At 44.3% G+C, this 26,832-nt stretch overlaps 1 protein-coding gene across 7 annotated transcripts in view; it reads left to right on the top strand.

Annotated features, from left to right (window-relative positions):
* The first annotated feature begins 4,387 nt into the window (after positions 1 to 4,387).
* Positions 4,388 to 26,832, top strand: part of rbfox3a (RNA binding fox-1 homolog 3a) — a 220,247-nt gene continuing 197,802 nt past the window's right edge. For all 7 annotated transcript variants that reach the window (XR_015104126.1, XM_086138891.1, XM_086138894.1 and 4 more), the window contains exons 1-2: positions 4,388 to 4,618; positions 24,371 to 24,464. The gene's annotated coding sequence lies outside the window, so the exon portion shown is untranslated. The remainder of the gene's footprint in view (positions 4,619 to 24,370; positions 24,465 to 26,832) is intronic.

The raw sequence follows: 26,832 nt of genomic DNA, 5'->3' as shown, positions 1-26,832 counted from the left end.
GAGCGCTCGTCTCGCTAAAATTAGCCCAGTTTTTAGCCTGCGGTCCTGTCTCAATCCCTGCCGCCGCTCACTCGGCCCGCTTTTATTGCCGGGCCATTTGGAGAGGACGACTTTCTCGCCGACTGGGGTGGCGCTTGTGGTCCGCGACGACATACGAGGCTTTGAGAAGTTTGCTTCCTGTTTTCAATCAGTTACCTCAACCACTAGGTGGACCTTGTCACCTCGGTTTCCATTTATGTCGTCGTTTTTTTTTTGTTTTTTTTTTGCCTGTTTCTCTCAATCGGGATTGAGGTGAGAGCAAAATGTGGATCCAAGTGCAAGGCAAGCATTGGAGGATTCTCACAAAGTATGAAAAAAAAATTGCGACAAAACTTTGGTAGAATAATGAAAACTATTAAATAATAGTATGGGAGCCACCTGGGCTGCTGCAGATTTGTTTTTGTGTCTTATAAAACTTACCACACTGTATTTTTTATTTTTTTTTCCAGTGTCTGTTGCTTCTGTGTTGAAATGAAAAAAAAAAGTGAGTTATTGTCAATTAAAAACAGATCTAATGGCAAGGACCCCGACAGGATATTTACTTTTGAGAATATTACCCACCAAACAAACCATCACCGGTATTCTAAACACTCGCTTTCATTTAGCAGCTGGCACATCTCCACCTTTTCAACAACCCTTTTTCTTTTTTTTCTTTTTTAACCCCCCCCCCTCCCCTCCCCCCCAACAGCATAGAAGAAAATTGCATTTATTTGATAAAGCGCGCTCATTGACTCCACTTTCATCTGCGAGCTATTGATGCGATGTCAGCTTGCCGGAATGCAATGTGAAGGGAGCATTAGGAATCCTTAAAAAAAAAAAAAAAAAAAAAATAATAATAAATTCAACACAGACAGCCTGAAGGGAATCATTAATGCAATTTGGTTGTGCGTCCTTGTCACTCCCAGTCTCAAATCCTGTGATAAGTCAAGTGACCTCAAGTCTGCTGGTTCGATATACATCGATGTGACTTAAGCATTTTTTTTGTTGTTGTTGTTTTTTTTTTTTTTTTTTTTTGTCTAGGCAAAGTTAATAATACATCTCCTCTGTACTCGTAGAGGATGACGGATGGCCTTTTGACTTGTTTTTAGTATCTTTGATTGAATAGCCGCATCTTGTTTCCAGCTTGCCCTGAAATGAGGTCCTTTTTTTATTAGCTGTCTCTCCAGGGAGTAAATCGAAGTTTGGCGAGCGAGAAAGTGTGTGTGCTGCGGGGGGCGGGGGGGGGGGGGGTGTGTGGAGGGACTGGCGAATCGTAGTCATCTCTTCGCTCAATGGATGCGCTTTTGGGCTTGAACGAAGTAGAAACGGAATACAAAGCAGTCGTGATCAAAATAGGAAATTGCAGCTTCCTATTTTACATTCTGCCCGTGGGGAGTCCCAAACATTGTCAGCGGCTCGAGTTGAGTCTTGTGTCACGCGGGAGATGAGCGTCGTCGTTACTCAGCAGGTATTTCACAGCAGAACGGAGGCTGGTTTTTTTCGCAGAAGCGAAGCGGATGGGAGGAGTCAGGACGTTGACACGACGGAAGGGAAAAGTTCAGTCGACGCGGCCAAAATTCACTCGGTTGCAAGGGATTTATTTCAATAACAATGTCACACATGTCAAATTGCAAATCATGACACTCATGAAATCATTCGAGGCTTTTTTTTTTAAATGTTATTATTTGAGAAACGGACATCAAATGTACGCCATTTGCAGCAGCAAAAAAAAAAAGTTTTTTTGTTTTTGTTTTGGTAATTTATTTTTCAGATACGAGAATAACTTTAACCCTTTGAGGGACAGTGGTGACTAATGTGGACATCTTAGCATGTTATCAGGTTACAGGGTGCACGAAAGGGTTCAAAAACGATTTCAAAAATATTGCTGGCCGCCATGTTCATTGACCACGCCCCCAGATAACAGTCACGTGTTTCGACCGCACACACGGCGACGCCCAGTAGAACTCATCTATGGCGTTCATCCTGAAAAAATGAAGTCATATAGTTTTTTTTAATTTTTTTTAGGCAATACTTACTATGAAATAAGTTTACCGATTGCGAGTCCACTTTTGACCTGAAAAGATGCAGTCCCGGATGGTCGTTTGACGGCACAAAATACTTTGGTCTGGCACATGCATCCAATTGCCACGCGTTCGCGACCAGTAAATGAAACAAAACGTGGCTTTCATGCGATTGTTGACTGACCCAACATTGCCAGCGTGATGCATCTGATTTTTGTTGGAAAGGTAACGTGTTTGTTAGCCTCTGTCAAATTTATTGGCGGGGGGGAGGGGTGGGGAGAGGAAGAACAAGAACAACAACAACAACAAAAAAAAGGAGAGACAATAAATAAGGCGGACGGAATTAAAACGAACATGTGGCCGAAAAAGAGGCATGAAAGTATCACCAAACACTTTAAACAGCTCTCAGCCATTTTCCATTTTCACTCCGAATAAACAACGGCGTCATTATTTAGTTTGCCTATGCTCCAAGTTCCACTGCAGCCTTCTTTACCTGCTTATCAGGATGCAATTCTCCTATTTACTAATTGAGCACTGAGAGAGACGGACCTTGTTTGACGAATGTGTAATTTGTGTTCAGGCGTGTCGTGTACCTCGCCTTGAGTGTGTGCGTGTTCAAACGGTCTGCGCGTGTGCTTGTGTGCCTACTTTGCCAAGAGAGATGATTATCTATTTACAGATGCCGCCCACAAAATCCCAAGACCTTTTACTGCGGGGGCTGACTGAGCGAGCAAAAGAGAAACGCAACAAGAAATAGAGGCGAAGATTTTGTCTGTAATATTTTATTTGTCTGATTTGTCCCTTGAGCTTGCTCTCTCTCTCTCTCTCTCACTTTTTAAATATTTGTTTTTAAACCACAGTCGTTTGTATCCTTTCACGTCTATCAACTTTTCATAATCACCTGGCACTGGTTTTAATCCAACCGTGGCCTTCATGATTCCATTTTATGACGACGTGAACGGATCTTCATGTCGAAACCTGATGACTGTGTTCCTTTTGTTGATCGGTGTGTCGGCCGAGCTGTAAAAGGACACAGTGGTCACTTTTTGTTGACATACACTGAGGTCGGGGGGGGGGGGGGGGGGTGGTGGTGGTGGTGGTGGGGGGGGGGGGTGAGTCGCCCTTTGCCACTTATTGTTATATCAGTCTAATAATTATAATATTTAAATGAATGAGAGCTGCCTATTTATGGCGCTGCGCCCTTCCCTAGCATCACATTTGCAAGATTAGTCACGTACAGCATCGTCGTAAATATTCACAGGACATTGGGAAGTGCAACGATTTAATCAAATTTAATTGTCAAAAAAAGTCTGGATTTTTTTTTTTTTCATATTTAATCATCAGTTGATACAAATGGGATTTCAGTTTCTTAACTCTAAAAGCTGTCCGTTTTTCTGTTGTCCTTCAGGATAGCGGACTTGTTATATTTGTGTTGAATCAAGTATAAAGCATTTGCTTGGATTACGGTAGTTAAAAAAAAAAAGAAACTTTCCCCCCCCCCCCCCCCCCAACATTTTACAGGCCAAACCAATCATAATAAATTAGTTTTCTTCACTGTTAATTTGAAATAATGTCCTGTATTTGGATCAAGGGATGGCAGGTTTTCTGATTAATGCACAAAATAACCACCAGATGAATCGATTTTTATTAAAAGCGCAGACCTACCATATGTGAAGTCACGATTTTACTCCACACGTAAGCTACAAAGCTGTAATTTGCGTCTGTACAGGTTAATATCTAACTGAGTATGTGGTGGCGTTAATGCCACACGCATCGTGGCGAAGGTGATTACTCGTGTCTGCATCCTATTTTATGATGCAAAGCGTGCCACACCTATGAGCGCAAAGACTGCGCTCCATGATTTTAACCAGGTTTTTTTTTTCTATTCAGACTTCAACCTTTGACAGATAAGCTATTGTATATTTTTCTCCCCTCAGCTTTGCCGAATTTTAGGATTTGAAAAACGCGACTGTTCAGGAGCCCAGTCTACCGATCGAGCCTCACTGACAGATCGCTGCCTTATAAGCGCTGCAAAAAATAAAATACAAAACACACTCAACATGCAGTATCGTGTCCCCCTTAACCTTTGATTCAATCCTCGAGTGGGGACTATTATTTAGCCGTCGAAATGTTATCTGGAGGCCCCAGAAATCCACATGCACAGATCCCCTCTTTCTGACACCCTATAAACTGTGTAGGTTAAATCTCCTCCCACAGTGAATGGGGGAGCATTGCGACTGGAGTTTGCTCACTCAGCCCACACCGAAAGCATCCCCACACTCGTGCCTCCACACGTTGCTCAGCATCCTTCTCCTCCCTGTAATCTCCCCTCCTCCTCTTCTTCCTCCTCCTCCTACTGTATGTCCCTCTCCGCTCACGCTCTCTCGGTCTCAGCGTTGCTCAGAGCGGTTGTTCGGCAGAGCGGCGATACATTTGCACAGCGTGCGTTTTCGGCGGCGGTAGGCTGCGGGCGAACTGGCAAGAAAGGGAGCAGAGAGTCTGATAGAAAAAGGGAGAGTGAATGGCAAGCGAGGCAGGACTGAGAGGAACCGGAGAGAAAGCAGCACTCCTGATTTGTTGTAAGTACCCAACTGGGCGTTCGTTCGGTCACGATTGAGAAGCGGTTTTCATGGCGAAAAGGATTCCGAAGAAGTGCATAGGAAGTAGGCGCCGTCACTTTCAACATGTTGGCTGGACTTTGTTTGTGTTGCCCAATGGGGGGAAAACTGTGAGTCGTTCCTTTAGTTCTTGTGTGAGTTTTGTTTTAAAGTGGTGATGTATTCACGGTTGCTTGTCTTTGACTGCTTGCGTTTCCTCTGGTCCAGCGGTCGGTGTTTGTTTTTAGTTTTTCTCACTTTCTCAAATGGTTTCGCATGGATTGTAGCGAAACAAAAACTTGAAGGATTGTCCGAGTATCTGTGCTTTTTTTTTTTTTTTCTGCAGTGATGTTGCGGAGAAGAGGGAGGACCAAGAGTTTCGGCAGGTGATGAGGAAAAAAGTAGAACTGGAATTCAGATGTACTTCCCTGCCATCTCTTTTCTTGACAGCACAAAAAAGATTTTTAGGCGTTCTTAAATGCAAAATATTCCATTAAACGGTGACCCGTGGTGATCATGTCAGTTTGTTAGTAATACGGTTATATGTGCTGTTCCTTATACCCTGAAACATGCCATTCCCCAGAGTAAAAAACAAATCGCGCCGTTAAAAGCATATTATGCCGCTTCAAAAATCACCTTGAAAAGCGCCTGCTCGAAATGTCATCTAAATGCAGATGTTTTTCCAAGATATTAAACAGAGCGCCGCTAGAGACCAACACCTCCGTCACGACAAGTGTTTTTAGTTCCACAAATGTATGTGTGTTGAGGAGGCGGCTGGGGGTCCCGGAGGAATGACAGAAATTGTATTTTGGCGGCACTGGGCTCTGTTGTTGGGATTTCCTTTCCCAGCCAAGATGTCGTGGATGACACTTGGCAATGGTGTGTAGAGGCTCAGCGTGGAGTGGCAGGAGTGTTTCCTGGGGCCGCATGCAGGGAGATCTTTTTGATTCAAGAGGGTAGCGTCACTTTTTCAGAGAGGAGGCGCAAAGTCTGGTTTGGGCGGTGGGGGGGGGGGGGGCGGTATTTGGTGAACCCAAATAAATTGAAAATATTGTGATAGCGTATGTTATATGGATGAGTCTTTTTTTTCTTTTTAACTCATTCACTCCCAAAGACGTTTTTAACCGTCTTTTCAGACTGGGTCTAGAATTGGGTGGTACTGAATGCGTTAATTTGTTGAGGCTTGCATATTTGCTGACAGGATTTTCTTGTGGGAACCAAGTGAAACTTTTGTATTCACAATATGAAAGAAAAAATGTGGGTGCAGGTGTAAGGTAGAGAAGTGGAAGAATTTGGTTTAATCTTTGTCATCTGTGATAGGTTCCAGCTCACTTATGACCCTAGTTCGAACAACAACAACAAAAAAGTTAATATAAAAATTAATAGATGGCCTTGTCGGGTTTCTTTTTTTTATACAATAGATGGCGGTCGTCATTGCTTTCCTTGCAACAAGCGAGACCGGCGAGTGTGATGACGTGAAAATGCAAATGCGTCCATTCCTGCAGGACTCGGACATGACCACCTTTCGCAGCTTTTGCAGCATGGATACCTTTTCCAAGAGCAGAAAATTTCCGGGGTCAATGTTGTAAAGTAGCCTAGCATCACGGCGCATTAGCATGATCTAAAATCTTCAACTTGAAACCCAACACATCACCATGATGTACGCTTTTTTTTTTTCTTTGCGCAAAGCAAAGTGCGCACGTCCAAATGAAAACCCCAAAATTTGGAAACGATAAGGCCGACTTCAGATAAATGTCATCTCAGTCCGGTACCTAAAGCTTTGCGCAGGAATTACGAAACAAATGATATACTGTATGCGGGGTCTACTCTTAGACACCCCTACCAAGATAAGAACAAGGAAATATATTGTTTCTATAGAGTGGCTGTCAGGTTCACTTAGCCAGCGTTCAGTTTCCACTCAAGTCAAATCTGTGCATCAACGTTTATGGAGATGTCGCTTAACGATGTTTGGCTAGGTGCGATATTTTACACCCACCTTTAAATAGATTGTTGTGGTAAGCCTCTTTTTTTTGTCAAATATTGAATGCACAGCGTAGTAGCGAGGGTTGTATGTAAGCTTATGGGTATTGTCTGATATGCTGCAGTGACAAAATCACCCCCCCCCCGCCTGAAGCTTAATCCCTCCTCTCCACAACAATGCAAGATGGATGGCGGCGTGTTTGAGAGCTGAGCGAAATCGTCAGAGAGACACGGATGGGGGGGAAAAGTGACAATTCGCCGTGAAGCCACATGGCGCGATGTAGATGTTGGGGACGGCGGTGCACTCGCGCGCTCTTCCAGGAAGAACCAAGAGAAGGATTTGCATGTGAACAAGGGCTTTAGGGGATATGCAAGCTGCTAATGTGACTTCAGAGAGAGTCTTTGGCAAACGTTTGGCGCCTTCAAAAACAGGTGTTCTCCAAACGTTTTTTTTGTTTTTTTTTTTCTTTGCAGCTCTTGTCACTCTCTGGTGTCGCTGTCTTTGTCCGCTTTGAGCAGTCGTTCAGGACTGGGCGAGGGCTAGCAGATGCGCCGCGGCTAGCTTTGTGTCCGTATTGCGGGTTTAAGTTTTGTTTTTGCCAAAGTGTTTTTTACAAAAGTGCGGAGGGGCCGAGTGTATCATCTGTTCCGTTGATATAGAAAAAAATATGTTCGGGAATGGCAAGTCCTTTACCCAGCGGACTTAATTTATAGATGTGCTCGATTACTTAAAAAAAAAAACATGTCTATCAACCTATATGCATGCAGTGACAGGTTGCCATCTCCAAATGGGACAACAATATTAACTCATTCACTCCCAAAGACGTATTTAAACGTCTTTTCAGACTTGGTCCAGAATTGGCTCGTACTGAATGAGTTAAGCGTGGCCCAAAGGAACTCTGATCATCTTAGTCTTGACCGATGAGAGCTTTGGAGTGGAAACAATACAGCACGTCCATCAGCCACGCGAGTTGAAGTGGAGCTCATCGGCTCGGCGATGAAGTGCTTCCTCCGCGGGTGAAAATGCTTTTTGGGCGCTTGCTTTCGTTCCGCACTCTGGGCTCCAATCCAAGTCGAAGTCGGTCGTCTCCTCAATTCTGTGTTGTGATTCACTGTTTTGAATGCAAAGGCAATTATAGGATTCATTTCATAGGCAGACATTTTCTGAATTTTTCGGAATAACTTTCAATACGCTGAGAGTTCGTATCTGTTGACCCGCATTATGCGTGTTGTCGGATTGTAATCTCATGCGCCGATTCGATCTCACGGAATGCTCTTCAAAATTTTCCACTCAGAACTATACAGTCAGTACCAAATTCCATTTCATATTATACGGCGGCTCATCTCACAACTACCAGGGTAATTTACCGACGTCATTGAAATTCATAAAGTCTCCTCCAATCGACAATCGGCTCTTCGCCACCAAACTCCCAGTCGGTGTTGACAACGAGACCTAAATTACGTTCACGTTCAATGGTGAGCTTCCCCCCTGCACCCCCCCCCCCCCCCCCCAGCCTTATTTATGTCAGGAGACCGCAGCCGAGACACACTCCTATAAATCTGTTTCCGCTGCCGACCACACACGTCAATGTCCCAACAACTCCCAGACACCCCCCCGCATTTAAGCATTTGACAGGCCTGCTTCAGGAAGATAGCGCGATTTAATGCAAGTCCCGGGGGTGGGGGGGACGAAGGTTAAGAAAAAAAAGGGAGTGAAGTGGTATTAGCTGGTGAAAAGGGGTTTAGGTGGTGTAGGCGGGATCTTTAGGAAAGGGAGATCCAGGCATGGCAGGTAAATGGTTAGTGTGAAATGAAACAGTTGAAGGCGCTTGTCGTTTCCAGAAGATCAAGGACAGTCATAAAGAATCCCCCCCACCCCCCCGATACGTTTTTGTAATCACCAAACCAACCTCGATGAGCACATTTTTGATATTGAAGTGTCACATCAAACATCCTGGGATCCATTTTGTTGCATCGTTGCCCTTCTGGTGGACATTTCTTTCAAAACTTTTAATGCGAACGTGATTGGACAATTCCCGACTTGTAATGATTTTTCCTTTCAGCACAATGGTTGGAAATAAAACATGTAAGGTTCATTTCAGAGAAAATAATTTCTTTTCGTGGAATTTCTTGGCTTTTAAAAACTCACCTTGACCCGCAAACAACCGCAGGGGACAAATGTGATGAATGGAATTTAGGATAGATTTTCCTTTTGAATTTTACTTTTGCGTACTCTTCTGTCTTTGCCACTGCGATGCGCCACTTCTCTTGTCGTCCGAAATGAGCGGCCTCGATGCTTGCCAATCCCGGCCCGTTCGGTGCGGCTGGTAGTCTGCTTCGGTGACGGGTTACAATGTCGCCTTTTAAATCCGTAGAGAAGAAGAAAACTCACCGAAGCATCGTACATGCCGGCTCGAAAAAAAAAATGCACACTTGCATCGCCGTCTTACTGCCATTTTTTTCTTTCTCCCCATTGTACTCCTGTGTATTTATTCCCTGTACATGTTCACTCCATTCTTTTTATCTTGTGTGTGTGTGTGTATATACTGTGTATATATATATATATATATATATATGTATATATTTTTTTTCTTTCTCGACTGTCAGTCATGCGCTGTGCCTCTTTACCTTATTCTCCTTTTATGTTTTTCTTCCTCCTATCATCCCTGGTGCACCTCACAGCCAAGAAGGGGAGCGAAAGTCACGCGGAAGATGAAGTGCATGCGTGCGTGTGTGTGTGTGTGTGTGTGTTGGTGCATGGGTGCAGTGTGTGTGTGTGTGTGTGAAGAGGAGGGGTCTTCATATTCTTGTAAAGGGCCTGGATGTTGACAGCTACGGGGAAAGGACAGCGGACCCTTCTTATTGTGAAATAGAGGGAGGGGAAGAGTTGACAGGGCTGCAGGGAAGCAAGACAAGTATGAGATGCTCTTGCTATTAAAACGTCCATTCCAATTTCTTCAGCAATTTAAAAAAATTAATAAATTGGACACATTTGCGATTTCTGCAAAATGACATCAAGCTAAAGAATCCTGACTTGCAAACATACATACAAATGAGATTCATTTGATGTGCATGTTATTATTATTCTTTTTTTTTTTTTAACCAGTATTGTATCTGATCAAAAATCCAAATTACAAACGGTCACAAGGCAGATTGATCAAATGCACTTCCTGTTTTGTTTTTTAAAACCCAATTGACTTCCTCCAGTGCATAACTTGGAGAACAGGCGCACACGTCACCACCCGGCAACGGGAATGTAGCAAAAAACAGAAAATACTGTGGTCAAAACAGACTGTAGCTAATCCTAACAATGTATCGTGTATGAATCAGGACCACGCTCACAATATTGTGTATCCTCGGACATCTCACTGCGTCGCACGTGTCGCATCCGCAAAATGCATCAACTCGCGCATGAACATTATATGTCCGCAAACAAATTGGCCACTGTTTAAGACACTTTGAAAAACAGAATAAATGTCTCGGTAGCCTTTTCTACATTCGTTAATTCTTGCGTCACCAGCGCGACGCAACCTAGCATTCGAGAAGCGGCATTCCCAGCATACTTTGCTTACGGCTGCTGTACGTCACGTGTAATGACAATAAAGGACTTTTTGGGGGGGGAAAAAAAGAAAAGAATTTAGACTGTTTTTCTGTTCAGTACATTCAATCAGACAGCGTTTCCCATTCCGCTAGCGAGCTCCTGTCGCAAGCAGTCAAGCCAAAGGGTTTGTTAGTGTGTTGTTGAGCGCCACAACGCTGTTTTCCAATTAAGACACATTAACATCTTCCCCTCAAACCACCAAAGGTCTGTCGAAAGAAACTCCGGGGAAATGTCCCATCCTTGATCTAAATGCTAATCATTTGTAGCGCTATCAATGGAAAAGAAAAGAAAAAAAAAACAATCGCACCCACAGCCCTCTGCCTCACATTTTTATCGGACAAGGATGGATTAACCATTTTGGGGACAGCGGTTACTACAGTGGACGGCTTGTCATGTGATCAGGTTACAGGGTGCATGAAAGGGTTTAAGTGTTGATTTTTTTTTTTTGGGGGGGGGGGTGACTTTTATGGTTTCGCTGTCTGTGTTGTTTGTTTCAGCAGGAACTCATTATGGCAAAAAAAAAAGTGTTTTTTTTTTTTCCCTTTCAGTGAAGTACTGGTAGTCAACACTGCGTGTGAACGGCGCTCATGACAAAACTATCTGTTAAAAAAAAAATTGTTTGCCTGTGTGGAAGAGTTTGACCCTGTCGGGTCAAGGTTGCTATTAACAACTCTCGACACAAAGAGATGGAACAGATGCAATACAGGCTCTGTCAGCCTGCAGACAGAGCGAGACTGGTTCAGGGAGGGGGGGGGGGGGGAAACATACATAGACATCTGATTTTGTTCTTGAAGCACACTGGCGCGCATCCTGCCTGCGACTCGGTTATTTTAGCAAATCTCTCGGTTCACGTGAAGGTCAGGGGCATGTTGCTTAGCTACACTAGAAATGGAAAATGTTCAACTTGGATGGGGGGGGGGGATTTAAGAATGAGCTCTGACATCCACCAGTAATGTTTAATAACTACCGTTTTACCGTTTTGTGGAGGCTGTTACATTTCATTTTCTTTAGGATATGGAATCTGCTGAAGAAGGCACGGACAAATCGCAAATGCTTTCATATGGGGCGAAAAGAAATCACACTTTTATGACTGCTCCGTGCAGCTGTGTGCAGTTTTTATTCCTGGACACGTTATTAGCGGAGAGAGAGAGATTTATTTGGATTGTTTTGAAATCATCTCAGACATACACGCAGTCGGCAAACAAATTCAGTTCACTTCTTTCCGAAAAGTGAACCGCAAAGGGAGAGTGTGTTCTAATTTTGGGGTTTTATTCCATCTCTTACCATCGTTTATTTGATGAGATTTTAAAAAGATCTCAGTGGGTTATATCGGGAGTGGAAGATCTCCAGATGATGTAACTGTAACTTGATAACATGATAAGATGGCTACTGTAGTAGCCGTAGCTTTCAAAAGATCAGCCCTCGTCGCAGCGATAGCTGTTTTTCCGTCTTCCTTTGACATTCTTGTCCGCTGCACCATTAGCTACGAGGCGCAGAAGATCCATCCCCGGCGGCGCTGGTGATTGTACTCATCAATCACTTGTTGTGTAAATGAGATTTGAAGCACCTGCATGTATTTTTTTTTCGATTGGATAAAAAATGCATCGGCGCTAATTTCAAATCGTTCTCATTTTGTTGTTGCATAAACAATTTCTGGTGGGGTTTTTTTTTTTTTTTTTTTTTTGCATCACTTATTCAGCGAAAGGGGACTGTGATGATCTTGTGCTTTGTACAAACTCGGCACACATTTGGTTTTCATGTCTTAAATCCTGTTAGATTAGTTTGGAGGTGGGGGTGGGGGGGGATTAAGAAGCCAAAAATGCAAATGCAATATGGCCTATCTTCTTCTTATCCACACTCATACACACGTGTACCGGCTATCTGTTTATCAGTGCACGGGTTGTGTGTTACATTGAGGCTTTATTCCCCTCTTTGAGCACGCCATGACTCGGCGACTGAGGTGGGAAGAAAATATCACGGCGGTGTACTTATGTTTCATGGAGTGTTAGTTTCATGATGACATTTTACCTTAAAAGTGAGACATGACAAGCAAGGGAACCTGCTCTTACTGAACATGCGAGTACGTTTGCAGTGGCACTACAATACATCTTAATGTTTCACTTGATGGCCCTTAGTTGTTGTATTTTGCAATTTTCATTTTGCGGGCCTTGGGGTATAGGAATATAAACAATGTGTATTTAATGTGACTTGGGTTTTCTTTTTACACATAATGTAGTGATAAAATAATTGAGGCAGCCAAAGGGACACAGGGAGCCAAGTCTAAGATGTGGCTCTTGCAAAAGAGCCAACATACGTGAATACGATGAAATAATACAGGCACAATACTAAAAACAAAACAAAACAATTATTCTGTAGCCCAGCAAATATGCATAAAATATGCAGCAGTGTGCATAATGCACAAGTACCCATCTGGGAGCCCTTGACCTTCATTCGCTCCTTGTTTCTCTTCTATGTGGCCTTGAGTGGCAGCTTGACCTTAGCCTCAACTCAGACAGCTCGCCCCAGCACTCGGTTTTTGGCCGACCCTTCGCCTGATTTCACCCTGATTATGGCGAGAGGTGAGGGGTGAGATGTCAACTTTTTATTGCTGTTCATTGTTTAGTCGCTTAGTTAGCTCGATTCTGCATTTCGACAAAACTTTGGAAAGGGCCCCATATGAAAGAGAGATGGCATATTACATCATCTGCTTGTTTTGGGGGCCAGTCTGGCATCCAACCTCCAGAATTAGCAGAAACACTCACTTCATAATGTGCAATAGCACCCTCTATAGGACCGGAGGCTTCTGCTGTTTTCCACTCTCGAGTTTCAACTTTTCCTTTGCGTTTTCCTATGTATTCACACAAAATAACAAAGAAGGGGCCGGGCGCTGCTCATGGCTCGTGTCCGCCCACCGCTTTCAGTTCACCCTACTTTATATCCCTTTTAGTGTTTGGATGGCACTTGTGAAGTGATACTAATCTCATCGACAGTTGATGGTAATTGCAGGTGTTTGAATGTCCTCCATTACATGCGGCGACAGCGGGAGCGCAAGCTTTTTAATATCCTGGCTGGCAAGAGAGCATGACATGAAATTAAAAGCTGAACTCGGGTCACCTGTGTGAGATGAGAAATAAAGACCCAATCAATTTCGGGTAGATGACGGGATCGAGTTGAATTAACACTGCATTCAGGAAATTGGATACTCAAGGAAATCACATATCTCCGAGTCATCTTATGGATGAGAAAATGTACATGGAGATGCATTACGCCAAGAATGACATGGGTACGGTTTACCTTTATTTCCTGTCAACATTTTATGCTTTAGCGAACAATTAATCTCAAGGTCCCGTGGTTCAAAATGCGAACTCCAAGGTCAAGATAACGGTCAAGTGGCCTCAACATAGCTCAATGCTAAACAGGGTGGTAATATTTAGAATCCCTGATAAATTTCCTATGAACAGTGTCTTTTTGTTGTTGTTTGTTTTTTGAAAATTGGCTCAGTAATTTCCTAGATAAGAAGCCCGTTTTTGCCAAAATATGAAAAAAAAGGCTCTCCCAAACCGCTGGTGCAATGGCTGAAAAATTCTGGATTTCATCCAATTTTGAGATAGTCGGGTTGACTCCAGCTGGAAGAAACCTATCATGGAAAATGTACTTTCATATCTTTTATAGAAATAGTTGATACTTTGGTCTTTAGCGTTGGGGTCACCAATGGACCTGTTCCAAAAGAAGTGAGAAGAATGTTACCAGTGTGATGCATTGGGAATTTTTCGCGATGCTGCATCAGTAATTGTTGGAAAATTTCAAAACTGGTTCGTATTGAGAGAAAACATGATCAGTAATATCACTCATTATTCATAATAGCATATGATAAGAGCATTGGAACGAATAAGTGTGCGTCAAACTGCAAGCCCTTCGCACTAATCAGTAGCCAAGAAGTAGCTCTCGGTTTCAAAAAGGGTTGGCGACCCCGACTCGAGGCTGTCTGCCCACCCATGAAGTGTGAAATTAAGCAACCCAATAAAGCTTTATTTTAATGATCTAGTTCTGAAAATGCGTCTGTGACTGAACTGTTCCCGACTGCCAGGGGACTCATTAACATAATAACCACCCCCACAACTCTGTTTTTCAGCCACTGACATGATCCGCTACGGTGGCATTTGCTAACAGGGTAACCAACATTAACTTGTAATAATAATGCTTGTTCAGTGAAGTTGTTGGAAGTGGGTTAGGTGTGTTTGATGTCGGGCACCATACAACTACACCAGTAAATATCCATCCATCCATCTTCTCCCGCTTATCCGGGGTCAGGTTGCATGGGCAGCGGCTTTAGCAGACTTCCCTCTCCCCAGTCACTTCTTTCATCTCTTCCCGGGGGATCCCGAGGCGTTCCCAGGCCAGCTGGGTGACACAGTCTCTCCAGCGTGTCCTGGGTCGTCCCCGGGGTCTCCTGCCGGTGGGACATGCCCGGAACACCTCACCAGGGAGGCGTTCAGGAGGCATCGTAATCAGATTCCCGAGCCACCTCATCTGGCTTCTCTTGATGTGGAGGAGAAGCGGCTCGACTCTGAGCGACTTTGTTTTGGTGGCTATCTTGAGTGTTTATGAATGCACAGATTAGCATCATATCGATGTTGGGTTTTCATAAAAAAAAAAAAAATTAACGCTTCCTTTGTATATATGATGATGACAACCATGTTTTTCCACACTTGGGGATCAGATTTTTGTGGGGCGGGATGAGAGTTGGCTCACTTGCATGAGACGGTCGGGCAAGAAAGCCACTAGATTTTTGCAAGAAAGGAGTCGGGTGAAGAATACAATGTAATCATTCTTCCGTGGATTATTTTGACAGAAGATTAACGCAAACTGTACGTGATGCCTGGGAGCTGTTTTAATTTGTGTGTATATATAAAAAAAAGGGGGGGGGGGGAAAGTGCCCGTTATATCTACTTTAAATGGAAATTGGTTGTGGAGAGTTTTGAAACAGTACCTCTTGTGTGCCAGAAGTCGTTTAGAAAACAACAATAGATTTATCTTCGGGAAAACTTTGAATCCAACTCTAGGGCTATTTGGCAATTGCTCCTACCTGCAGAGTTATACTATTTACAAGAAAGGAAAACTTTGAGGTGAGTCAAGGAAGCTGGAGCCGTGTGACGAGCATTCAAAGTCTCATCCTCTGTGCTCGCTACATACATATGTTTGTTTGCTTGGATTTCGAGCAATCAAAGTTGTGATTTTCTGGCTGTGCCCCCCCCGCCCCCCCACCAACTCCTACCCAGGCATCCTTCATACCTTTCTCGTAGAGCTGTGAAATCTATTTTGAGCGTTTAGAGCAGCTACAGGTCCCTGACACGCTGCCGGAAGCCTCGGGGCTCGCACAACCGTATTAATATCCACGCAGTGGTGAGTTTGCATTTTGGGGATACGACATGACAAAGTACCTTCAATACCTGTTAGTTCCAGCATGAAAAGAAGAAAAAACGAAGTGAAAATCATTGCCAACTACGTTTTGGGATGCACCCGTCTCATTGCAACGTTGGGTTTGGTTGTTGGGCAAACGTGATTCTTCTTTGGTGGAAACGGCCCCCCTGCTGGTTTCTTTCCATACCTTGTTCAACTATGTTAACAATTTTAATGCTTCCCCTGATGGAATTTTTTTTTTTTTCAGGCCCCACTGACGAGCAGGACGGCTTGTTCTAAATGCAATAACAAACCCGGTTGCCATCTGGCTACATGCTAATGACCGCTGCAGGCCATTAGAGCAGCTTGTGATACACTACAATATTCACTGTACATACATTTGACACCGGTTTGTAACAGGTTATTTGTGTTGTTAAATATCTGAATCAAGTGAGAAGAAATGGCACAAAAAAACCCAACTAATTTTACAATACAATAGATGATGTGCCCAAAAACTTGAACTACGTACATAAGAGAAGTGGCTCAACACACCGCTGTCTGCCCTATTGGAGATAGTTAGATTCTCACATGTTTGCCGAACAGGAGAAGGCCATTGGTGGTTACCCCTTTGCTTTCCGCTTTGAAAAATAATGAGCACATTTAAATTGCATGAAATTCGGTCCAGACTTGTCTGCAGAAGACAGTTGTTTTGTTTGGCAAAACATGTTCTGTTTAGCCCTGTGGGGGGAGGAAAAAGTGCTATTGAGAAAGTTACTGTATGTTGGAATTTACCGTGAACATCAAGTACTGTATGTACTGGCAGCAGTGTTTTCTGAGAGCTGCAGTTGGCCTCACTTCGCTCGCAAGCGTTGCAAGCATGAAAGCGAGAGAGAGGATATAATGCTGTCTGGATTGTTGCATTGTCATTTTGAACTAGTTTAGCATCTCCCCGCGCAGCTCTGCAATGGATCCAGGGGACTGATGCCCTGGCATCATCTTGACTTTTAATGAGCACATTTAGCACTCAATAATGGAAACGGGAAAACAAACGCACCCAAAGTCTCTGTCTGTTGTACCGACTAACTGGGTGTTCGCGCAAGTTAGTTTTGTGCTTATTGCGGCAAGTGAGTGACGTTGCTGGAAAGTCACATGACTTGAACAGAGGAAGTCTTGAAAATATCGAGTATGAACGCAACTTATTCGGCAAAACCCTTCATTTGGGCTTTTTAGGCTACAGCACTTTATGTTAACGTGTCTTTAACCCTTACGGGGACAGCGGTAACTACAGTGGACATCTTATCATGTTATCAGGTTACTGGGTGCATGAAAGGGATAAAATAGAGCACATTCTACCACCAATCACCATAGCACTCTTGACAGGTAGCTAGCTTAGCGTTATAATAAAGCACTGACTGATACGGTTTTGGGTAACAGCAGAATAAAGGCCCCCCCTAAGGCATTTAGCGCACATTCCATTTTTTCTTCACGCCGTGTGTTTGCGTACAAGCCTTGAAGAACACAAGCTAACCTTGTGCATATGCGTGTTGTTTGTTAGCAAGGTTAAACCCGACAGAGCACCCTTGAGCTCAGTGCCAGCTAAGAGGCAGCAAGCTAATAACTTCAATTATCTCAGGACTCGCCTGCAGGCCACTGCTGATGGGTGGATGCCGTGGCTTTATGTGCATTTTTATATGGACTTGAGGCTTGCGTGGAGCTAAGGCCAAACATCTGGCATCAGAGGATACATATTTTGTGATCCCCTTTACTTACAGCCATGCACGCACAGTGCCCTTGGAAAGATGTATTGAGTTCCTGACAAAAAGGAAAAAAAACCACTTTGACATTTCAGCATTTGTCTGTTCGTGTCGACCGCTTAAAATGTGTTTTTGTTTGCCATTATTTAAGATGGAATAAAGAAAGCGCTTCCCCTGGGAAATATTCCAAATTTGAACGAATCAGGGGGTCGATCAGCGGAATGTGTTCCAGATCCGCATTGGAGCTGTGAAGAGAGCAGCGACGTGAGCCTCAGTCCAATAACCGTCTTTTCATCATACACTTAGGTATGCAAGTGTGTCACTCCATTTTTAGAGGCACTTTGGAACATACTTAATATTCGACGTTGAATAAATTTGAGGAGGGGATAAAGTGTAAAACAATGCCTTAGGTCTCGAAATTTGCATTAGTGGTAATGAAGCAAAAGGGGCAAACAAACATGCTGCGTGAGAAATAAATTGGTTTGGGCTAAGAAGTACAAGCAAAACATGTAGTCGGGGAGAATTTGGGGGAAAGAAAAACATGAGATGTTTTGCGTTTTATTTGATTTTTTTTTCTCTTGGCGATACAGCGACCGGTGTGTGCCAAAATCAAGGCTTTGCAACTTAAAAAGCGGAGAAGGACTTGGAGAGGAAGAAAGAGAATTAAAGCCGGCGAAACAAAGTGTAGGCATCAGAAAAGTGTAACAACATGAGGCAGCAGACGAGGCACCCTAGAAAACCAATCCGCAGGGTTTTGAAGACGCGTGGGGGGTGGGGAAGGTGAAGGAGAACAAAGTCGGATCTGGAGGTGGCAGACGGGACATATCAGATGGAAAGAATGAAGGGACGGAGAGAAAGAGGGCTCAGAGGGCCACGCAGAGGACAGCAAATAGAGGTTGAAGACTCTTGCTTTCACTTTCATTTCCCCCTCTTTTGCTTCTAATCTCCTCACCTCCTCTTCCCATCATCTCCACTTCTCCTTGCATGAAATCGCTCGGCATAACCAAAGTCAGACCGCTGTCCCATCAGCGGGATTGGTAATGGTGGCGGCCGCCATTCTAATGTTTAATTCATCGGTGTGGCGAGGTACAACAGGAAACAAAGAAAAGAAATAGGGTGGGAAGAGATTACCATTTCTTTCTTTTGTGGCATCGTTTTGAGCCAAGGGTAGATAAAATGCTAGTGTAGGAGGAAAGGGGGAAAACCAAGAGGGTACAAATAAAACACCTTAAGTCTGGCTAGAAAAATGAGTGGAATGTTTGATTATGGAAGCGTCTTGACGGTGCCTCTTTGGAGTAAAACTGCACATTTGCAACAGTCTTGGCACTGTCCTGTCCCGCTCCGGTTCGTCAGAGCCTGGTTGATTATCCTTTTACAGGAGCCAGATTAGGGCAAATCCTATTTGACAGATGTGCATGTGGGTCGTGTCCACCAGATGTTGGCCGCCGTTTCATTCTTACGGACTGAAGACACTTGCATACAACCCATGACCTCCAGTCAGAACATGAAAGCTCGACGTACAAAGTCAAGATTCGAACCCAGAACCTACCCATCGTGAGGCAGACAACGCAAACAGCGCATCTAATCTGACATACTTAATCTGGTTTTACACTGCAGATCTGCGTAATTCCGATTTAATCAGCACCTCCGAATCTGACACCGTGGTCCTCAGTTGGAAACGGGTGCAGTGCAGGGGACTCCGAGTCAACCCGCTGCTCCTCCGCATTGAGAGGAGCCAGATGAGGTGGCTTGGGCATCATGTGAGGATGCCACCTGAATGCATTAGTACCTCTTATTTGTATTCACAAGATGCTAACGAAGGTCGTCTTTTTCTTTTGTCTTCCTTTTCTTCTTCTTTTCAAATTATTCTTCTTTCTCTCGGTAGTTAGCACATACTTTCGGTGCACTACTGCCTCCTTCTGTCCAGCGGCGGTACTGCACCAAATGTATTGGCCAACTGCAAAGGGAATGCCAACACGACGAGGGAACGGGGATTTCGGGCGCCAGTCCGAGCTGTAATTTTAACGCATGCAAGGCACACTTGAGTGAGTACAAATTGCACGACTGCAAAAAAAAAAGTGCCTTGCAGTCCGAAAAAACCCCCCATCCAAGAGAATTGTATGTCTTTAAAAGAAAGCCCAAATGAGAGGTTGCCATGAAAGGCAAGACGTTTCCAGCGCACCATGAGGGATAACACTTTTGTCATTGGCCTCTGGGTTCAGATGGCATTTCTTGGGTCAGGGCAGAGATTTTCCTAACGCATGAATTTAATGTCATTAGCTGACACAAAGTTGACGTGATTGACCAGATCAGTCCCAGTCGATGTCAGCCTAATTGTCAGTGGCACTCCAGCGTCGGCATCCGTTGTGCTGAGCTCGTTGAAATGCAAGCCGCAAAGCTGCTGTTACATTTCGGATCTAAGAACATACAAGGGGAAGGCAGATGTGTAAAAAGGATTATTTATCTACTTGGTGTGGAATGGGGTTCTGAATGCCAACCGTGTTGCGAGATGAGGTCCACGGGTATATAGGCGAGGATGCGGGTGGGGGGGATACAGGAACTCCAAGGGGAATACAAATACAGTTTCAGATCAAGGAAGAGAGTGCTTGAACTGGATGCGACTAACTCGATGACAGCGTAAGTCACGGTGGATTGAAGTTTTGGGCTGCTCTTGAAACTGCAGCCGAAGATGAGAACTCTGGGAAAAAGTTGGAGCTGAATAAAACAAAACAGAACAGACTCAGATGGCATTAATTGTTTTCGACATCAGGAAGCTCTTGTTTATTAAACAAGTAAACGCGCTGCTTGTTCCAATATTGAACCAAGCATGTCTCAAATGAGAGTAAGAAAATAAATAAAATCCAACAAAGAGAAATTTGCATCCACACGGGGGACATTGTTTCATTTCGTGCGGATTTTGTTATCTTTGTTTCATGGTAAATAAGGAGTTGCAGGAGGAGAGAGAGAGGGGCCATTCCACAAACTATTTGTTTTGTAAAAGACTTAATGTAGTGTGAAATTAAACCCCTCCTTAAAAAAAAAAAAAAAAAAAAGCGGCATCCTCTGCAAGCATCAAAAGCAGCATGGTCGCCACTCGTGGTGCTCAAGCTTGTCCAGGCAAAAATGAAACCGATCCATTTTAGAACGATTGGGAGGTGAAAAGTGATGGATGGCATTTGCAATTTGAAAAGAACTAGTCCTGCTTTCACTTCCTATTGTTGTATACAGATTGGCCGTGCGTACGTTGTGTTTGGTGACGGGGGCATTCCCCTTTCAGGAAACCGGTCACTTTTTCCTTGCCACACTCACAGAAATAGTTTCATTCTTCACCCTTTGAGGGACAGCGGTTACTTCAGCGGACAGCTTATCATGTTACAGGATGCGTGAAAGAGTTTTTTTTTTTTTAACCAGACTATAGACTCCCACACTATAAATTAACACTTTTCCTGCAAATGAATGAGCACAATTTTGCCCCCCCCCCCATCTCCATGTGCCTGAAATTCTGTCGGGAAGAGAGCACCGAGAGAGCCCTGCACTGTAAAATCCATTAGCGCCCCGGCCCAAAAGCTGAATTCTGCGCTCTCTTACCGAGTGTGGGCGAGAGTGTCTACTTGCGCTTTGCTCCTACAGGTAGAAGAATCGGTCAGCCCCCTGCGGGACACCTCTCACTGGGTCAACAAAATGAGTCGAGATCTGTTGTGACCTCTGGGTTATTAATCTCTCCATGGAGCCCTTCTCCATTACACTGTGCTGGTAAAAGGAGAGACGGCACCCAGCCGTGCTCTTTTTTTTATCATCCTCTTTCTCACTCTTTGTGCGCCTGGAACACGCGCTGCAATCCCCCTCTCTCCGGCGTTCCCCTCTCTGCTCCTCTCGCATCATGCACTCTCCCCTAAGCTTCAAATCCAGCTTTCCGCACTCGCGCGCAAACTGACAGCAGTCGCGCGCCGAGAGTTAATGTTATAGTTCAAGCTTCACGTGTCAAGTGGGCCAGAAATGTGTCTCCGTGTCTGTGTGTACATATGTCGTGGCATCCTGAGGGCGACCGTTAGGTCGAGGGTCAGTCGGTCTATCATTTCGCAAGTTCTCGTTGTCCACTCCTTCTGTCACTCGCCACTGGAGATAAATAAGTGGCCTATTGTGACTCGGGGGTGTGTGTGTGTGTGTGTTGAGGTAAGTGTCTGGGAACGGCTCAACTTGGCCTTGCGTCAATGCGACTTAAGTGCAGCCATGCATAACCATCTGACAGCTCCCCCCAGCCCCACCATTTCATCCTGCCCTCCTCTCCACTCGCTTGCCCCCTTCTGCCACATCCCAGTCGCTAACCCACAGACAGGGAGATGATTTTTTTCCCGGCTTGTACCAAGTGCTAGACACAAGCGGCTGAGGGAGCCGATTGGTGAACACGAGGGGACCGCGAAACAGACATTAAAAAAATGACGCAGGGAAACCATGACAAAACTAGATCTATTCAAATCCAAAACGCACGTCATGACATTAAGTGTGACAAACATGCAAAAAAAAAAAAAAAAAAAAAAAAAAAAAGGGGGCGGGGAACAAATTTTCATGCTACTATTTCATCATCCCCTTGAGGAGCATCCTCAGCTCTACCGCAGTCAAAAATAATTAGTTTTTAGCTAAGAGCCAATTTCTGACTCGGCATCTCATTCTTGCCTCCTGGAATGTCCAAATCACCCTCATGCAAAACATATTTCGGGAATTGCTGCTATGTTCAGTGCAGGTCAGACACTGTGGAGGTGAATGGCGCCATAGGGGCTACTGATGTCAGACTGTCCGGTTGCTGCTGTCAACAGTAACTGATCCAGTGACAATAGTTGGATATTAACCCTTTCATACACCAACAATGATAACCAGTAACCTGATAACATGATGCTGTGTCCCTGAAAGGGTTAAATATCATTTTAGGTGTCTTAACTGCAACAAATAGTCACTTGCTAACTGTGAAACAGCAGGATTCCACATTGCTATAAATACTGTCTATTTGTGGCCCCATCACGAGTCAACAAGCATACTGTGTCAAAGACCAGTTGAAGATAAAAATACCAAACATTTTGGGAATAGCTCTAATTTCGATGGCACCACAAAAAAAAAAAGACTGCTTGGGAAATGAGCTAGAAAGGCTTTCTGTTTCAAAAGTGAGATGCTTTGACTGTGCTGGGCTGGTTTCCCTTCTGGCTGATGAAGGGGGGGGGGGCTCTCACTTTCAACATGGCCCTCTCAAGCAGCACAACACAACAGTAGTTGAAATGGAAGCCAAATTCAAGTCGGCAGCCTTCTCTTCATCCCTTAGCTAATTACCTGCAGAGTGGCTGTATGCTTATTAACTCTCCCCCTTTCAAAAAAAAAAAGTTTATTGCAGGCCTTAGAAGTCAATCAGAAAGTAAGTGCATTCAAAGCAGCTAAAAATAACAGCCATCTTTTATTAGCAGTTTGGGTGGAAATATTCAGCAGGGTGAAATGCGGAACTCTGGCAATGTGGTCACCTCATTGAAAAAAATAAAAAATAAAGCCAAAATGGTAAAATCACATGTAAACAAAGCAAGTGCGGGATGTGACGATGCTGCTGTAATGAATAATTCGGCACACCTTCGGAATCTTTCCTTCATCGCTGAACATTGTTCTTCTGCCATAGGGACCCTTGTCAGCTTTTCTCCCAAACACTTTTTCAGAGTCGTTCCAAACGCTTGTCGCTGGCTAAAATGATCCCTGCCACATAAAAGGGCAAATGACATTTAAAGGGAATTCCTGTCCTTCTCTGTGAAGGCCACACACTAAACCCCATGACAAGATTTATTTATCCTAATGAAAAACGTCCCCTCAAGGGACCTTTGCGAATGACCCTCTAACCCTACAAAATGTCCTGACAACAGTGTTAAACTTCTCTTTGCGGTTTGCCGTCCATGAAAAGGATGCACGGAAACTGCGTTTGAAAATTTGTATTTTATGTCATAGTAATAGATAACGTCCTTTAATGATAGGGGCTGCAGAAATTAGAATGAATTCTTTGATGGAATTGTTCCTACACTTCAGTGGCAGTGGTGGCGGCAGGCTGGCTGAGGGAATTTATTTCTTGCTTAGGATGAGAGATGGTCCCCGGCCAAGACTGCCAAGGGAGGGACGGTTAATTGCAGTAGATTGCTTTATCTTCTTGTAATTATGCCTGTCTCTTTGGAATTTCGGGCTCCAAATGGCCAATCGATACAATCAGACCACAGACAAGGTAGAGACGCAGGGACCCAGACCGGACTTCGGACCAGCGATAGCTTCGTTATTGTATTTAAAGAGGGCATGCCTGCTTTGGATTGCTTCAGACGATGTTGTATTGCTAATACATCCAGTGATAATCCACGGAAGCTTTCCCACACGCGAAACATCCACTGCCATGTTTTAAGCGCGCAAGACGTAGCTGCCGAGCCATCGAAATACGATACCAAACTACAGCACTCATACATTGTGTATTATAAGAACACTTAACCAGATTTACAACTTTATACCCGTGGATAAAATAGCGAAGTATGATGAAAATGTACATCTCCCTTGTCCGTTTATACAAGTTGCTGAAGATGTTAAGATTGTGCGTAAGGTATTGCGATGACGTGAGCACACAAAAGGCCAGCAAAAATCATTTTTTTAAAATGCGACGTTAAAGCCTTTTACACGATTAAGTTGATCTTTTATTTCTTATTTGTTTTCTGCAGCGAGTGCAGATGCAGTTCTGTCATTACAGAAGGCGCGGCCCATTTCAGATTGTTCATGCGACTGACTGTCAAAAACAAATTTTAACAGTAGCTTAGTTAGCTAGCTTAATGTTTCATTTAGGTCATAGCGGGAAAACTCACGTTCTTTTCTTTTTCTATTCAGGACTACAGAGGGGAAAGTAACCCTTATTTTACCTGATTTGCGCTGAACGCTTTCAATATCCCGCAATTTAAAATGATGCTTTGTTAATCGTCCTGTCCTTCCCTTTCTTATTGACAGAGGCCCCAGACAAGTACAAAGCACCGATCTTTCACGACAGGAGCCCACCAGACGACTCCACCTGCTCACATTTCCGCCATCGCCTCTCCTGCAGGTAATTGACTTCCAGTCAGATTTGCCTCACTCGTAACACTTCCACAGCTCCATTCTAAGAATGGAGTGAATGCCCCCTTTGAAGAAGGCTGCCGCTTTGGTTCTAAAAGCCCTTGGCACCTCTGCGCTGATTGAGAATCAGGCTGTGTCAGAGTCAAACTGGCAGGTGGAGACTGGAGTTGCATCAGGATCTGCCTTTATCACCGGGCCCCTCTTCAAAGAGAAGATAGGGGTTTTGTGATAATGAGAGGGTAGCTTGAAGGAGTGCAGGAAAGAGAAGAGCCGGGGCTGTTGCTTAGCATTGTAATTGTGACAGGAGCAGCTGCCTTCTCTCCCGGGGTTCTGGGACTCTGCGGTGACACCATCCAGCAGACAGTAATTAATCGAACAATTCTCTCTGTCGAAGGTGATACAAAGGGGCCGAAGACAGACAGTCAGGGGCAAAAAAAAACAACAAAGACCTAGACATACAGTACTTAGCAATAAAAGACTCGGCGGACTGGGGAAAATGTGCCAGATATTCCCGTGCAGCCATATCAACTCTACAAATGCGCAAAAGTGTTTGTGCATTATTTCGGACTCGTTATATTATAAAGCCTGATCTTGTAAGGCTCGGCTTGACTTGAAACAAGAGCGTTGTGAAGGTACGTTATAAATGCTGAACTGCGCGTGGCATCCTTCACACTGTCTGTCAATTAGAGGGAGTATACAGTATTTTGTGGAGTGCCCCACAATTAAAATGTACAATATTGTTGTGGTAAGAGAACAAAAGTGCAAGAACTTCATTTATTTATTTTTTGGTCCAAGCCTGAGCTGGTACAGAATCACTTACTGATCGAAGGATCTCTATGCTTGTAACCAGAGGATTTTACGAAAAGATACAGTTAGAGAATCCTCTTACCCAACCATAATCCTATATTTTAGTTATTTGAAAATATTTTATGGAGGCATAGCAGTATGGTCTCGAGCCAAGGCCTCGTGTATTTCACTAATCCAGGTCAGAGTGTAGGTCTTACGTTCACGATGAGTTACTCTTGCGGCCGTAATGCTGGAATGCACTTGCGTGTGTGAATGTGTGTGTTTTTGTCCGTGCACCATCCTGGCTCCGGTCACGTGGGTGTATCTGCAGTGCCGGCCTCGTTAAGCGGAGAGCAATAATTGATGTCAACAGGGTGGCCTCTTCTTACTGTGTCAACATTAATCACCAGGCCTGGATGCCGCCACCCCTCACTGTTCTGCTTAACATTCATTACGCTCTGCTCCAGTCGGATAGAGCCGAGCCATAAATACACATGCACACGCACGGACTATCGCACGCGCGCGCACACTCATTAAAAACAGACACTCCTCCTAAGGTGGATCTCATTGATTTTGTACTTTTGAGGTTTACATGTATTTGTAGCCCGCTCGGGAGGAAAACAGACAAGGAAGTGTTTGTTTGCGCCACACATAAGTCACCGTTTTATCACGTCTGCCGCAGTGCTGCAATCCAAAGCGCAAAATAATGTCACCTTCTTCAATGACGATATAGCTAGGATCCAGTGAGGGTATTTTCTAGTTTATTTTATTTTATTTGGACATAGATAACTAGATTAAAGCACACAAGACTCTTCCAGCTGGTCAGCCCCCACAATGACCTTCTCAACCCTTTTTTGGAAGGAGTACACCTGAGCTGCAGGCCAATCAGGTCAAAGCTCTGCAATTGGCCGTCGACAGGTGGTCACCATCTCCTTCCCTGAAACAATCAGCTGACCACAAAACGCTTGAAGCGCCGCACAATCCATCACCACGGCAACCGTTTTGGATGGAGAGGAATGTGCCCCATCCTCAATCGGCAGTTATTCGGATGGGTCATTTGGCTTTATGACAAATGTAAAAGTGGCTGAATCGTAGCCGGCGGTATTTCGTCTGTGCTCGTGTAGGGTTGCTTTAGGCACCCCCGGCTTCCTCCCACGTCCCCAAACCAAGCGTGTTATGCCGTTTATCCAGCTTGTTTCATCTTGGGCATCTGGCTGAAGTAAATCCTCTCCTTTCTCAAGAGCACTTTCGAAGAGTAATTCATGCCTTCATCACATCCTGGCTGGATGACTGTCATGCACTTTACTGGAGTCAGCCAAATCCTCCATTGAGTGTCTCCAGTTGTTCCAAAATGCTGCTGCTCACCTCTTGATTGGTACTCGTAAGAGGGAGCAGATAACTCCTACTCTGAAATCCCTTCACTGTGTCCCTTTTGTATTTTAATTCTTCTTAAGATTCTATTCCAGTATTTGTTTTCAAATCTTTGAATGGCCTTGCCCCACCTTTCCTCTCTGAGCCCCTGCACACCTGCCCGGTGCCTCAGGTGTGCGGACCAGACACTATTAGAGGTA

Source organism: Hippocampus guttulatus, chromosome 19 (assembly GCF_054856545.1).
Source record: "Hippocampus guttulatus isolate MCC_2025c chromosome 19, RoL_Hgut_1.0, whole genome shotgun sequence".
In the NCBI taxonomy this organism is placed as follows: Eukaryota; Metazoa; Chordata; class Actinopteri; order Syngnathiformes; family Syngnathidae; genus Hippocampus; species Hippocampus guttulatus.
The sequence above is the reverse complement of the archived record's forward strand: the minus strand, read 5'-3'. Positions and strand labels throughout refer to the sequence as shown.